We start from the raw sequence: 16,639 nt of genomic DNA, 5'->3' as shown, positions 1-16,639 counted from the left end.
AGCAAGCACACAGAGTTCAGTTCAGTTCAGTCACTCAGTTGTGTCCGACTCTTTGCGACCCCATGAACCACAGCCTGCCAGGCCTCCCTGTCCATCACCAACTCCCGGAGTGCACCCAAGCCCATGTCCATTGAGTCGGTGATGCCATCCTACCATCTCATCCTCTGTTGATCCCTTCTCCTCCTGCCCTCAATCTTTCCCAGCCTCAGGGTCTTTTCAAATTAGTCAGCTCTTCGCATCAGGTGGCCAAAGTATTGGAGTTTCAGCTGCAACATCAGTCCTTCCAATGAACACCCAGGACTTATATCCCTATAAACCCATTCATTTTATTACCTAATTTTCTTATCTAATATTACCAAATATTTAATGAATATGCAATGTTATATAGGAAATATTTGCATACCCCTCAAATTCGTATGTTGAGATCCTAACCCCTAAGGTGATGGCATTAGGAGGTAGGGCCTTTGGGAGGTGATTAGATCATGAGGATGGAGCCCTCATGAATGTGATTGATGTCCTTGGGAAAGAGACCCATGGCAGAGATTTTTCTGCTACTGAAGGACACATTGGGAAGATGGCTGTGTATGAACTAGAAAGTGTGTCCTCAACAGACACCAAATCTGTTGGTGCCTTGATCCTGGACTTCTCAGCCTCTAGAACTGTGAGAAATTTCTGTAGTTCATAAGCCAACCAGTCTATGGAATTTTGTTAAAGTGGCTTAAATAGACTAAGACACACACTAGGTGCCAAATACATTGTTGGTTATAGAGATACAGTAATAAACATGATAAAAATTATTACAATTATGACTGCATGCTATATCGGAGGGAAAAAAAAGTAATTATTTGAGATACAAATGACAGAGAAGCTTGCTTAATAACATTTAAACAGTGACATTTGTGGGAATTCCCTGGTGGTCCAAAGGTTAGGACTCTTCTGTCACTTCTGAAAGCCATGCAGCACAGCCAAAGAAACCAAGCAAAAAAAAAAGAAAAATGAAATTTCCTAATTGCCAATGAAATCTCTCTACTTGCTCAAATACATGGAGGGCAAATACCACACTTAATGTGTGAAGTCACCAATATTAGGGACTTTTTTTAATGCCACCCATGTAAAAATGGCAGTTTACAACATGTACTAATATTACAGTCATTAATTACATGGTAACTGTCTTGGTAGCTTAACATTGCTTCTCCATGCACATATGGACCTACAAAAATAACATTACCTTTGATCACATTAGAAACAAAGAAATTTTATGCTGAAGACTATGTTTATGCTAATATATTTGGATATAATTGGGTATATTTGAATCGATATATTTGGATGATGAGTCATTCAGGGGGAGAATTTATCACCTTTCTGAATACACTAGATCCTTTACCAGCATGAGAATAAAATATCATTAATTTTTTTAAGTTACCTGAAATAATACATTCTCTGAAATGTCCACAGAAACAATAAAAATAATAACAATTGAATTGTTTTCCTTTGGTATCTCATTCTTTCCTGGGAATAAAAAGAAACAGATAAAACTAGATTAAATAAAGCAGAATGTACACAGAGTATGCTGTGTTGAATCCTGCTTCTCCACGGCTGAAGCTGTAATAAATGAGGTAACAGACATTGGCTGGGGTGTAAGGCACCTCTGATCCTTGGATATCTCTCCGTATGAAAATGTAAAGTCTGTAGAAACAGTTTGAGCTAGCTGCCCAAAGACTTAGGACATTAGGTGGCCTAAGCTGGCCTAAATACAAGAGATCTTAAAATGTATGTCTTTACTAAAGTACAAAGAGCTTTTCCTACAGAAACGAAAAATATAAAAGCCACTTCCAAGCCTAACTCACAGGGTGGGTGTCAGAGAAAGGAACTGTTATGAAAATACTTAATTGGACTCTAAACAGTTGTATAGTTATGAAGGAATTAATTATTTTAATTAAAAAGTATTATGAAGATCATTCTAAGAAAGGTGATAGGACCAATAACAGCATAAAATATATGCTCTTTCTCGAAAGTATTTTAATATAAAATTGATTCAGACCACTGGCTGGTGGCTAAGTGATCATTTTTAGATTATTTGTATACTGACCTTGGAATTTGAGCCAAGTTTACAAAACTCCTTTGTGATACTTAATCTAAGAAATATGAAATCCTTTGTGTACAGAAAAGGAACTAGATATGACTCAATGGTTGACATTAAGGACAAACTCTTACCTTTTGTTTCACAAAGATTACATAGGAATTTTATACAGCTCTTCTCAGAGACAATGTTTATGGTATAGTGGTTTGGGAATTCATGTAGAGAATCCTAAGAGAGTAGACAGTTTTCAGGTAGAACATTTTGAGATCTTTGAAAAATCGTGACTCAGATAACCTAGTATTGGTTCTGTGCTGCCCTCCAGTTTGTGTGTTTATTATTTCAGTCTTCTGTGATTGATGATGTCATCAAATTCTCTTTTGATGATGAAAGAATTAGACATTGTTACCGTAACAATTCATATGCCAGTAGCTTCTCTTTGTCATTACCAGGGGACTAGATTTTGTCCAGCTAAAAATATGACTTAAGTTTCTTTCTTTCCTTGGGGATTTTTTAAAGGTTCGTAATACAGTTTTAACTGCTGTATAATTTAAACAAAGTAAAATACATGCAATGTAAGTGTACAGTTCATTGGATTTGTAACAAATGTACATGTGTATGTAAAAACTTCTTTAAGATATAGAACATCTCCATAACTTCCAAAACATTTCCTGTGATCCTTGGAGTCACTACCTTCCCACACCCAAGAAACCACCATAGCTGAGCTAGTCCTGCTGTAAAACTTCACACAAATAGAATTGTACTGATTCACTTTTTGTATTTGGCTTTTCTCACTCCAAAATTTTGCAACTCACCAGTGTTATTGTGTGTATTTTGTACCATACAAAAAGTTAATTCAACGTGAATTACAGATCTAAGCATAAAAGCTAAAGCCACAAGTTTTCTGAAAATTTTAATTTATTTATTTTAATTGGAGGCTAATTACTTTACAATATTGTGGTGGTTTTTGCCATACATTGACATGAATCAGCCATGGGTGTACACATCTCCCCCATCCTGAACCCCCCTCCCACCTCCCTCCCCATCCCATCTCTCAGGGTTGTCCCAATGCATCGGCTTTGAGTGCCCTGTTTCATTCATCATAGTTGGACTGGTGATCTATTTCACATATGGTAATATACATGTTTCAATGCCATTCTCCCAAACCATCCCACCCTCGCCTTCTCCCACAGAGTCCAAAAGCCTGTTCTTTATATCTGTGTCTCTTTTGCTGTCTCACATATAGGGTCATTGTTACCATCTTTATAGATTCCAAATATATGCATTAGTATACTGTATTGGTGTTTTTCTTTCTGGCTTACTTCACTCTGTATAATAAGCTCCAGTTTCATCCACCTCATTAGAACTGATTCAAATGTATTCTTTTTAATTGCTGAGTAATACTCCATTGTGTAAATGTACTACAGCTTTCTTATCCATTTGTCTGCAGATGGACATCTAGGTTGCTTCCATGTCCTGGCTATTATAAACAATGCTGTGATGAACAGTGGAGTACATGTGTCTCTTTCAATTCTCGTTTCCTCGGTGTGTATGCCCAGCAGTGGGATTGCTGGGTCATAAGGCAGTTCTATTCCAGTTTTTTAAGGAATCTCCACACTGTTCTCCACAGTGGCTGTACTAGTTTGCATTCCCAACAAAAGTGTAACAGGGTTCCCTTTTCTCCACACCCTCTCCAGCATTTATTGTTTGTAGACTTTTTGATAGCAGCCATTCTGACTGGTGTGAGATGGTACCTCACTGTGGTTTTGATTTGCATTTCTGTGATATGAGTGATGTTGAACATCTTTTCATGTGTTTGTTAGCCATCTGTATGTCTTCTTTGGAGAAATGTCTATTTAGTTCTTTGGTCCATTTTCTGATTGGGTCATTTATTTTTCTGGTATTGAGCTGTATGATCTCCCTGTATATTTTTGAGATTAATTCTTTGTCAGTTGTTTCATTTGCTATTTTCTTTCATTCTGAAGGTTGTCTTTTCACTTTGCTTATAGTTTCCTTCGTTGTGCAAAAGCTTTTAAGTTTAATTAGGTCCCATTTGCTTATTTTTGCTTTTATTTCCACTACTCTGGGAGGCGGATCATAGAGGATCCTGCTGTGATTTATGTCAGATAGTGTTTTGCTTTTAGAGAAAAGCATAGGAGAATATCTTTGTAATTTTGGGGTAGATAAATATCCCTTATGTGACAGAAAACAACAGCTGAAAAAATGATAAAGTATACTTCATCAAAATTAGAGAATCTTTGGCTCATCATAATACACCGTTCAAAAAAATAATAAGGAAGCCATTACTGTTCACCAACGGTTTACAGTTACCTGAAATAATACAAACATGATTCAGGGCTTCCATAGTGGCTCAGATGGTAAAGAATCTGCCTGCAATGTGGGAAACCCAGATTCACTCCCTGAGTTGGAAAGATCCCCTGGAGAAGGGAATGGCTACCCACTCCAATATTCTTGCCTGGGAAATCCCATGGACAGAGGATCCTGGAGGGCTACAGTCCATGGGATCTCAAAGAGTTGAACACGACTGAGTGAAATTGATGCTTTTGAATTGTGGTGCTGGAGAAGACTCTTGAGAGTCCCTTGGACAGAAAGGAGATCGAACCAGTCAATCCTAAAGGAAGTCAACCCTGAGTATTCATTGGAAGGACTGATGCTGAAGCTGAAGTTCCAATATTTTGGCCACCTGATGCAAAGAGTCAACTCATTGGAAAAGACCCTGATGATGGGAAAGATTGAAGGCAAAAGGAGAAGAGGGCAGCAGAGGATGAGATGCTTTGATGGCATCACCTACTCAATGGACATGAATTGAGCAAATTCCAGCAGATAGTAAAGGACAGGGAAGCTGGCATGATGCAGTTCACGGGGTCACACAGAGTTGGACATGACTGAGCAACTAACACTTTCACTTTATACAAGATTCATATGCAAAATAAAAGCCATATCAGTGTTAGAGATTTTCTGTTGATTTCAGTTCTTCCTAGGAGAAACAAAGAAGGTGGTGAAGGAGGATAACTAAGTTAAATTAGTGCAGAATTAGAATCTCTTTTGGATCACAACTGAATAGGTTATACCAGACTAATGCTCCCATATATGATTTAACAGTCCTACGCTCTGGGTTAAATTTAAAGAAAAAGTTAAATAAAATCAATATCTGAAGGTAAATGAGAGGGACTAAAAATACACCAATCCTTGAAAGGAGGGAAGTGTATTGGGAAAAATTCACATTTATACAGCTTTTCATTTGAGTTATCCCTCAATTCACATAGAGCTAGGTGGCTAGAACTCACATAGAAAGGCTTGAAGAGTCAGAGGATAGAGTTGTAAAGGAGGCTGAGAAGCATAGGGAAATCCCAGAAAAAGGGATACACAGAATCCAGAATACACAGATACACAGAATGAGGTGCCCCAAAGTTGGCATAGAAACTCTTACCAAAACCTTGGATGACAATATAACTGTCCGTGCATAGGAAAGACTTTAGTTTCCCCAGGAAATAGCAACATTTACAAGGCTATAAAAACTGAGTAACTTCAACTGATGCCTCGTGCAGTAGAAATAGGTTTTGGAATTTAGGTCCAGGTCACTTAACTAACTGTCCAAACAAAAATCAGCACTCTACAGAGGGAAATAACAGATCCAGAACCTCTACATGTCATGCATAATGCCATATATATATTTTTAAAAGGTTACTAGGTATGCAAAGAAACAGGAATGTGTGACACATACTGACAAGAAATGAACGTCACTATAACTCAAACATTGAAAATGGTAAATAAGGACTTTAAAGCAACTTTTGCAAAAAAAAAAAAAGTTTGAGAATTTAATGGACAACTTGTTCAAAATGAATGAACAGATAGGAATCAGCAAATGAATGAAAGCAATTAAAACTAGAACTTTAAAAGTACTATATTTGAAATAAAAACGTTAGTGGGTGGACTTACAAAGAAATGGAACACTGTAGAAGGAAAGGTCAATGAAATGAATGGTGGATCAATGTTAATCATCCATTGTGAAAAAGAGAGGAAATTAAAATTTATTTATAGTTCAACTGTATTCAGAAGTAATCTCCACTACCCACATAGGGAAGTTTCTGGATTCTCTCTTTGTGAGAACCTCTCCAAGCAGGGGCCATCAGGAGGAGGGAAAAATTGTGGTGGTGGTGGAACCAGGGGATGTGATGCTCTTTAGCTGGACAAATAGGGTGGTGAGGCATGAATAGGTATAATAATATTATGAAACCTAATTTAAAGCCCATCTCCATTCAGGGATTGTTTTAGATGGCTCACAATTAAGAAGGTGTGGTTGCAATAAACAGGGAAACAATAAAAGAGCAGACAAGAACAGAAAGAGACACTGATTTAGTCTCTCAGGTAGGTATTTTCACATGACATCGCTCATCCCAGTCACTGCATGAGAACACATGTTTTACCTTTACTTTTATTTACATTTAAAGTAAAGTACTGATAGGGAGGGACTTAGCTTCTGTCATTCTGCTATTTGCTTTCTATAAGCCTTATGCTTTTTTTGTGTCCCTTATTTCCTGCATTACTGTCATCTTTTGTGTTTAGTTGATTTTTCAGTAGTGAAGTATTTAAGATTATTTCTCATTTCCTTTTGTATGCATTCTATAGCTATTGTCTTTGTGGTAATCTTGGGGTTTGCATTTAACCTCCTGAAGTTATAGCACTCAAATTAGAATTTATACCAGCTTGACTTTATAAACACACCAGTTGTGTCTGACTCTGTGCAACCCCATGGACTGTAGCCCACCAAGTTGCTCTATCCATGGAATTCTCCAGGCAAGAATACTGGAGTGGGTAGCCATCCCCTTCTCCAGGGATCCTCCTGACCCAGGGATTGAACCCCAGTCTCCTGCATTGCAGGCAGATTATTTCCCATCTGAGCCACCAGGGAAGCCCAGACACACCAAAACTCTGTTCCTTTTCGGCTCTGTCCCCACCCCTTGTGGCAGTTGATGTCATGAAATTACACAGCTTTGTACATTGCATGCCCCAAAACATAAACTAATAAATCTTTTAAATTTATTAGTCTCTTAAATTATGTAGAAAACAAAATTTGGAGTTATAAACCAAAGTTACAATAATAATACTAGTTTTTAGACAGGTAATTTAAAAAATATATGTATATATTTTTATCTCTCTTTAATAACGTAGAAAACAAATGAAGGTTATAATAATACTAGTCTTTAGACAGATAATTTAAAATATATATATATATGTATATAATATGTGTGTGTCTCTTTAACAATGTAGAAAACAAAAAGTGGAGTTACAAGCAGTTGTTACAATACTAGCTTTTATAATTGTCCATATATGTACTTTCAAGAAATCTTTTATTTCTCCATGTAGGTTTGGGTAACTGGCTAATGTCCTTTCATTTCAACCTGCAAGACTCCCTTTTGGCTTCCAAAGCTTCTAACGAAAAATCTGCCAATAATCTTATTGAGGTTCTGTCATATGTGATGAATCACTTTTCTCTTGCTTCTTTCAAGATTTTCCCTTTGTCCTCCAAAAGTTTGATTATCATGTGTCTTGGTGTGGGTCACTTTGAGCTCCTCTTACTTGGAGTGTATTGAGCTTCTTGGATGTTTATAGTCATGTCTTTCATCAAACTTGGGAAAGTTTCAGGTGTTATTTTTTCAAATACTTTCTCCTCTCCTGCTGGGGCTCTTCCAATGCATATATTGCTCAGCTTGCTGGTATACCATAGGTCTCCTAAGTTCTGTACACTTTTCGGCAATTTTTTTTTCTTTCAGTTTCACAGACTCAATAATTTCCATTGTCCTGTTTTCAAATTCATGGATTCTTTTTTCTACTTCCTCAAGCCTGTCTTTGAATCCCTCTAGCAGATTTTTTATTTCTGTTGTTGTAATTTTCATCTCCTGGATTACTTTTTGGTTTATTTTTAGATCTTCTCTCTCTTGACATTTCCATTTTGTTCATATTTCACTTTTAAATTTTCCACATCTTTCTTTAGTTCTTTGAACATCTTTGACAGTTATTTTAGAGTCTTTATTTAGGATATTTTCCATCAAGCCTTTTTTTTTAGAAACAGTTGGTATTTGTTTTTTCCTTTGAATAGTCCACACTTTCCTGTTTGCTTGCATGACTTGTGATTTTTTTGTTGTTGTTATTGAAAACTGGACATTTGAATCAAATACTGTGGTAACTCTGGAAACCTGATTATCCTCTTTCCCCTGCAGCTTGCTGTTTTTTGTTATAGCTTTTAATTACTATTTTTGCTTTTTTTGATTGTTGTAGGCTGTCTCTGTGTTAAGAATCAGTCTAACTTATAAACTTAAGGTCTTTGAAGTCTTTTCTGAGCCTTTCCCTGGGTATTCATGGTCACGTACGAATTTCCCTTTATATGTATTGTTTTTGAATGTCCTTGTCTTTAATATCTAGAACCAATGGGAGAAAAAGAAAACAATGAAGGGAGAGGTAATGGTTGTTGACCCTTTAAGTCCCCTGGAAGTCGCTTCGACTGGAAGGGGAAGGACTTGCAACAATGATAGGATGTGCAACAACAATGGCTGTTTGCCCCTCTGTCGGCACCTCTGTGATCAGAGCAGCAGTCAGCAATCAGAGCACAGACACCCAGTATTTGGAAGACAGGGTCCTTTTTGCCCACCCTGGCTTCCACAAGCTGTGAGTAAGTCACTCCAGGAACACATGCACGGCGATCTGTCCAATGGCTGGAAGAAGGGGATGAGTGGCTGCTATGTGCCAAGAGCTGAAACCGAATGCAATTAACCTTAATCTAGGCTTCCCTGGTGGCTCAGTGGTAAAGAATCTGCTTGTCAACCCTGGAGACTCGGGTTCAATCCCTGGGTTGAGAAGATCCCCTAGAAAAGGAAATGGCAACCCACTCCAGTATTCTTGCCTGGGAAATCCCATGGGCCACAGTCCACGGGGTCACAAAAGAGTTAGACACAACTTAGTGACTAAACCGCTATCACCAACGACCTTAATTTACCATTCAAGCCCGCCCCTGGAAGACACAAGCCTTCAATACAATCCAGAGTTCCAAAATAGTTAGCCCAGAAAATTCTGTCAGTCTAGGTGGAGGGACAGCTTCCAGTGCTTCACCTGGGAAGTTCTTAAAAGTCCCAGTGCCCACCCAGACCAACTGAATCAGGATTCCTGGGGTTGGAACCAGGCATCAGTATTAGCTCTCCAGGTAATTCCAGAAAGCAACCAAGTTTGAGAACCAGAATGCAGCTTTAAGTCTCCTACTACTAAAGAGAGACATAACTCCTATGTCATACTTTGAATTTTGGAGGCAGTGTCCCCACGCATAAGGTATCCAGCAATCTCCCGCTTGTCTGATAAGTGTAAAATCACTGAGCTTCCAGTAGGACCTTGGACAGGAGAAAGCACTCCAGCTGGTCCATGTTTCAGACAAGTTGCCCTGCCACTGGACTCTTATGACCTTTAAATTTTACACATTTAAAAGGGTCTGAAGCAAACTGGGATGATGGATGAAGACTGTTGTTAACCTTGACAGAAAACTTACAAGCAGAGGCCATCTGAATTCTGGAGTAAAGAAATATCCTCTTGAGCAGGGAACCATAATTCCCTCCTTTTATTTTTATTTTTTCCTTTCTTTGGAAAGATAGGAGTTACTGTAATGTTTTCCACTCTTCCTTCCTTGCCTCTTACTACTGATTCTCATGTGAGCTAAATTTACCATTTATTTTACCAACTGCAGAACAGTCAGATGGGCTTTCTAAGGAACCAAAGGCTAAATGGTTATTACCTAGAGATCGCAGACTCTGAGAAATTTGGTCCTCTGACATTAGCTGTGGATTCTGTGGTCTACTCATCCCTTCCCTGGTGGCTCAGACAGTAAAGAATCTGCCTGGAATGCAAGACACCCAGGTTCAATCCCTGGGTTGGGAAGATCGCCTGGAGAAGGGAATGGCTACCCATGCCAGTATTCTTGCCTGGAGAATTCCATGGACAGAGGAGCCTAGCAGGTTACAGTCCATGGGGGTTGCAAAGAGTCGCACATGACTAAGTGACTAACATTTTCACTTTCTGTGGTCTATTAGGTGAGGGAGGCTGTGCTAGAATTGTACATAATGTTTTTGAATCATGGTAGCAGGGAATATTTTCGATATCTGGAAAGAAGTGATTGACAGCCAGAGAGCTATAAGTAAATGTTGTAGACACTTTTAGAGACATCATCGCAGCTCACAACAGCATGTCCTTCTCTGAGAACCACCCCAGACAGCAATCTACCCTCCAGTAAACCTGCTCCAAGGTGCAGCTGCTGAAAGCAGGAATGGATGCTATGCCATTTGGCTTTTCTTTTCCAGGAATTTAGAGTTTCAAAGGAAGAAACCTTGAGTCTGGAGATAGTTGGAACTTGGTCATATCTGCAGACCTTTAGGGGAAGTTCACAGTTTTCAACTCTTGAGGCCCTTGTACTTCCCTGGCTCTTGCTTATGACCTGGTTATAGTGACGTGCTAGTAAATTTTTACACAATCACTTCCTTTAAAAAAACAAACAAACATGGAAATGGAAAGGAAGGGGATGGAACCCTGATTTCTAGCGTTTACTGATTTCCATGGTGCAAATATTCCCACTGTGGCTGATATCAAGCTACCACATGAAGTCCCTGAACAGGGAGTAGGGAAGTATTGCACTCAGCAGGTTCTCACAAGCAGGTATGAACCGGCCTCAGTGTACCACTGTCTGGCTGTCAACCATCCCTTGTATTCAGTAGAATTCTCCAGGAGCCTCCCAGGAACCTCCCTTTGGGATTTATACAACCCAAGGGGAATGTCAGTTCTTTGCAACGAAAATATCTTTAAGACACCTAGCTAGCGTAACCACCTTTTCTTCTGAACAGTTTTGTTATTGTTTTTCTTCTTTGCTAAGTCGTGTCCCACTCTCTGCGACCCCATGGACTGCAGCACGCCAGGCTTCCGTGTCCTTCACTATCTCCTGGAATTTGCTCAAATTCATGTCCATTGGGTCGGTGATGCCATCCAACCATCTCATCCTCTGCTGCCCTCTTCTCCTCCTGCTTTCAATGTTTCCCAGCATCCGGATCTTTTCCGGTGAGTTGGCTCTTCACATCAAGTGGCCAAAGTATTGGAACTTCAGCATCAGTCCTTCCAATGAATACTCAGGGTTGACTTCCTTTAGGATTGACTGGTTTGATCTCCTTGCAGCCCAAGGGACTCTCAAGAATCTTCTCCAGCACCACAGTTCGAAAGCATCAATTTACCAAAAGTGTGTTCTAACGTTGGCTGATTTTTCACAGCCACATACTTTAAATATTTATAGCGATCTTCATTTCTATGCAAAATTCATATATATTTCTACAAATATGCAGTCCTCTTCAGCTCCAGAAAAGAATGTTTTTAATCATCTTTAGTGTTTTCATCATAAGCCGTTGCCTAAGTGTTGTCTTTGGAAATTCCTGCCCTCTGGTGTCCAGTATGGGGAACTACTTTCGTCTTAGCTGTGAATGTCACCGGGGACTAAGAACAGATGAACTGGAAGATTTTCGTACCCATCAGGGAATATTCCCTGGGTATAGACAGGTGGGTATTCTGCATATTGGCTCCCCATGTTTCTTTCTTAATGAAGCTCAAGGAAATTTCACACCAGATTTCTCTAGTTCATCACGATTGACCTTCTGAGTCAGATAATGCTTTGTTGTGAGGGTTGCCCTGTGCATTGTAGGATGTTGAGGAGCATCCCTGGCCTCTGCCCACTGTATGTGCATAGCAACCCTCCCCCTACAAGTTGTACAACCAACAAGATCTTAAGACATTGCCATATATCCCAGGAGTTGGTGCAGGAGAGGGAATGAGTGTGCAGCAGTGGTGGTGATTGTGCAAAAGCATCCTGCTTGAGAACCGCTGTTCTACTCTGACGGAGGAAATTTGTCTCCTGCATCACTGACCTCGAGAAACACTGAACCCAGAGCTGCAGGTTACAGCCTGAAGCTCTAGAAGAAATAATTCCAGGTACCAGATAGAAAGGGCTTCCCCAGCGGCTCAGTTGGTAAAGAATCTGCCTGCAGTGCAGGAGACCAGGGTTTGATCCGAGTCAGGAAGATCCCCTGGAGAAAGGAATGGCTACCCACTCCAGTATTCTTGCCTGGAGAATCCCATGGACAGAGGAGCCTTCTGGGCTACAGTCCATGGGGTCACAAAGAGTTGGAGAGCTGGACACGACAGAGGGACTATCACCTCTCACTCTGACCAGGTAGAAAAGCATCTACTTTCTTGGACAGAGGAGCCTTCTGGGCTACAGTCCATGGGGTCACAAAGAGTTGGAGAGTTGGACACGACAGAGGGACTATCACCTCTCACTCTGACCAGGTAGAAAAGCATCTACTTTCTAGTAGGACACAGAGTCCACAATCAAAAACATTTTTCTGGATTGAAAAAAAGCACTTATGAGGCATGACGCGAGTGGAGGTGATGATTCACTTATTCACTCATCTAACAGATACTCTTTTAGCAGTGTCTGTAAGTCAGGTGATGTAATGGGTGCTGGAGCAAACGGAAAGGCAGACTTTAAGGAACTAACAATTCTAGAAGGGTTCAATGGGGATATTTTTAGTTCTAAGAGAAACTCATTCCAAGTGTCTTAATGATGGGACTTTGATGGCTCACACATTCAAGAGCCCACAGGCCATGTGGGCTTTAGATAAGTCTGGAGCCCCTGGCTCAGGGCTGTCATCAAGGACTGTAGTTCCTTCAGTGTCTCTGCTCCTAGGATCGTATTGTCAATTTCATCCAAAGGCTAACCTACCTTGTGGTCCCCAAAAGTGTTGCATGCATGCTAAGTCACTTCAGTCGTGTACAACTCTGTGTGACTCTATGGACTGTAGCCCACCCGGCTCCTCTGTCCTTGGGATTCTCCAGGGAAGAATACTGGAGTGGGTTGCCGTTGCCTTCTCCGGCCAGACGTGTTAGCAGCTTCTAATGTCATCAGTATCATCCTAATGCATCCACATTTCCAGTAAAAGACCTAAGATTCAACTTGATTGGACTAGCTTAGATCATCTGCCCACCGAGGCGGGGGAGGGAAAATGTTGATTAGCTTAAGCCTGGGTCACTTGGTCCAACCATGGCATTAGTTGCCATAGAAACCACATAGACTCTACAAAGGAGATAAAGTGAGAAAGAAAGGCACAGATGCTGGGCAAAAGTGCAGCTCCCAACCAGCCAAAGCCCTTTCAAGCTCTTTGCTGCTTTTCACACAGGCTCTCCTATGAGACTTCATCCAGGGTCTCCCTTAAAGCTTCAAAATAGTCCTCCACACTTCATACCTGCTGTTCCTCTCTCTGAAACCTCATTCCATTCCCACTTCTCAGTGATCCCCTTCTCTTCTCTCTATGCTCAATTCAGAAGCAGCCCCTCTGAGACGGTTTCCACCTCCCCAACCTTCCCTCCTCTGTACCCCCTCAGCCCTTGAACTTCCCTGAGCCTCGTATCACTCAGGTTCAGTTTGACTGCTTTCCAGCCAGGCTCCAGGATGAGTTTAGACCTCCCTTCCGTGTCTGAAGAGTTTGAGTCTACTAAGTGCTTTTTCTTTAATGCTCATACAAGAACTGAGAGCCCTTGGTGGTGATTCCTTGCTGTCCTCAGTTTCAAAACCAAAATGGTTAAAGTGTGTGTGTGTGTGTGTGTGAAAGAGAAAGACTTGAGCTGTGGAGAGAACAAAGGATTTACAGTCAGAGAGTCCTGGGTTTGAATCCCTGAGACTTTGACCAGCAGCTCCCACTTAACCTAGCTCTCTCTTTAAAAGGTACGCATCGTATATTATGTATTCATGCTTTCTATGGTGTTTCACACTTGTGAGTATGCTGCATGCCTGTGTTATTCATGTACATCAGGTATATTTAATAAATGGTGATTTAATAAATTCTTAGAACTGTAAATATTGCCATAGCTATCAGTAAATCACATGGTGGCTTTGGCTGAGAGGAAAAAATGAGTCGTTACAAGACAGACAAGCGATGACTGCCCCTTCCAGCCTTACAGAAACTTATTTCTCTTCCGCCTCATGGGACCCCCTGAGTGGAAGAAGGAGGCATGGCTGTCCCTTTCCCCTGCCCCTTCACCCAGCTTTGCCCTCCAAGGCAAAATGCCTTGGCATAACAGCTTCTGTGTGCCCATGGGGCTTATAGTGGCCCTGCAAGCACAACCTAAAGTTAAGAATGATCACAGAGTCTTGTATTTATTTTACATGATACATTTAAACTAGTTTAATGCCCTTGGGGCAGGTTTTGGTGTCCCAGGTGGCACTAGTGGTAAAGAACCTGTTTGTCAATGAAGGAGATGTAAGAGACGTGGGTTCAGTCTCTGGGTTGGGAAAACCCCCTGGAGGAGGGCATGGCAACTCACTCCAGTATTCTTGCCCGGACAATCTCGTGGACAGAGGAGTCTGGCAGGCTACAGTCCACAGGGTCACTAAAAGTCGGACACAACTGAAGCAACTTAACACACATGCACACATGGGGCAGGTTTAGTGCAGAAAAAGTGGGAAGTGGTATGAGCCTAGGAGCATACCTAGTTTTTAAAATATTCTTATGGCAAAAATTCCCCTTTATTAGATTCTTCCATAAAGCATTTTCCCTGATAGGAAATGTGGCCCTCTGTGTGTGTGGGAGGCCACCTGAGGGGCCTGAAGTGGCTCAACACATTTATCCTTGTCAGCTTCTCTGGTGTGAGCTACAGCTCAGATGCTTTCTATCTGTGTGGCTTAACCTTTCTGAACCTCACTTTGCTCATCTGCAAAATGGGAATAAGTCTCTACTATGAGGGAATCGTGCCCTCTGTATGTCCCACGCATCACACTGCATCAGCCTGCTCCACTTTGACTTTGTATTCATGACAGATACACCCACTCAGTCATGCTAGAAATTCAGCAAGTCTCTCTTGGGGCTCCCTTGGCCAGATATATTCCCCAGAGGTCAAGACTTGTAACCACCAGAAGTGGTCATGGCACGGTGTTCTCCCTGTGCCCTCTTGCCTGCCCTGACCTTCACGGGCAAGCCTAATCCTGCTGGCACTTACTTCCGTGCACCACTGTGGGAGCTCTATGTGAGCATCCGTTGTTATAAACGTTAGCAGATCTCAACCATGTTCGTTCTATCTTTGTAACAGTGCACACATTTTTTAGAAGGACCCAATGACTTTTTGAAGTCTAAGTATTTAAAATTCTGTTACTGACAGTCCTGAACATCTTTTAAAGAAAATGCACAATCCATGACAAAGACCAGAATATATTGAGAAAATTATTTAATTGTAAATCAGGAATTTTATTTTAGTGTTTTAACATTGAACTATTGATTTTTGAGTTTGTCCATTTGGATTTTAAATTTAAGTGAATTTTTAAAAAATCAAGATCCCTTCAAAAGGAAACTTCATTCCTTTTCTCTGATCTTTGAAGATACGTCATTTCTTTGCTTTCAGACTTAAACCATGAACTCTCCCTGGCCCAGAATGATCCCCAAAAACTTGAATTATACAGAAGCAAGAGTCCTAACTGACCTTTGATCTCCTTTTTCTTTTACAAGCCCACTTCTTCAGGATTTTTGTTGGTTTTCTTTGGTTTTACTGTTTTGTGAAAAACTGTGGCAAGAACGGAAGAGCAGGAGGCACAGTAACACAGGAGAGAAAACGGAGGCTTCATTCTATCAAAGAAGCCCACACTGCTGAGCATCAAGCCAGTGAGGTGGCTCTTTAAGTCCGTCGTTTGAAAGTGGAAAGCAATGACATAAACTGAAACACAAGCAGAATATACACATGCCTGCATATATAAATGTTGCCTCCTTTCTCCCTTGACACTGACTTGCTTAACTTTAAATAATATATAAGGTTTCATAGCTTCTCTTAGAGAAAGGAATTGAATAGTAAGGTGTTCAGCCCCAAGGACTGGATCTCCCATCGCCATCCCCTCTACTTCTGACATAAAACCAACTAACCACTTTATTAAACACGTCTGGTTGTTATATTTCAGTAGTGCAGATGGGGCAAGGGGAAACGGGAGGTTCCTTGATGTCAGCCCTCCAACGTGGGCCTTGAAGGGCTGAGGGTTGGAGCAGATGGTGGCAGGACTTGCTGACAACTGGCCGTCATGAAGCCCAGGTCTGGGAAGGGTAACCCCTGGCAATTCTCTTCAGTCCCCTGCAGGTTTTTGTTTCCTTGGACACCATCCACTTCCTCTGGCCAAGGATCTGAAGACTCAAGTTCCAGGGTCTGGCATACTGAATATGACTTGGCCAAAACCAGAAGCATCTTATAAGACAACACTGCTCTGGCTGTCATAATGGTTGAGGAGACTGGAGACCACCCACACTGCCTGGATCCATGCCGTATTTATGTGCCAACCCATGCCCTGTGACCCTCAGAGAAGGCACTGCCCCAGAGTGATCAGCTCCCTGTCTTTCTACTCTCTCTTTGCTTATTTCATGGCCAGCTTACTCGGAGGCTTTGTTTTCATTTCATGCTGAGCTCCCACTGACTCACTCAGATTGTCTGTGACTC

Source organism: Moschus berezovskii, chromosome 11 (assembly GCF_049115385.1).
Source record: "Moschus berezovskii isolate FMDL1 chromosome 11, NW_MosBer_1.0, whole genome shotgun sequence".
Lineage (NCBI taxonomy): Eukaryota > Metazoa > Chordata > Mammalia > Artiodactyla > Moschidae > Moschus > Moschus berezovskii.
Note: the sequence above shows the minus strand (reverse complement) of the source record.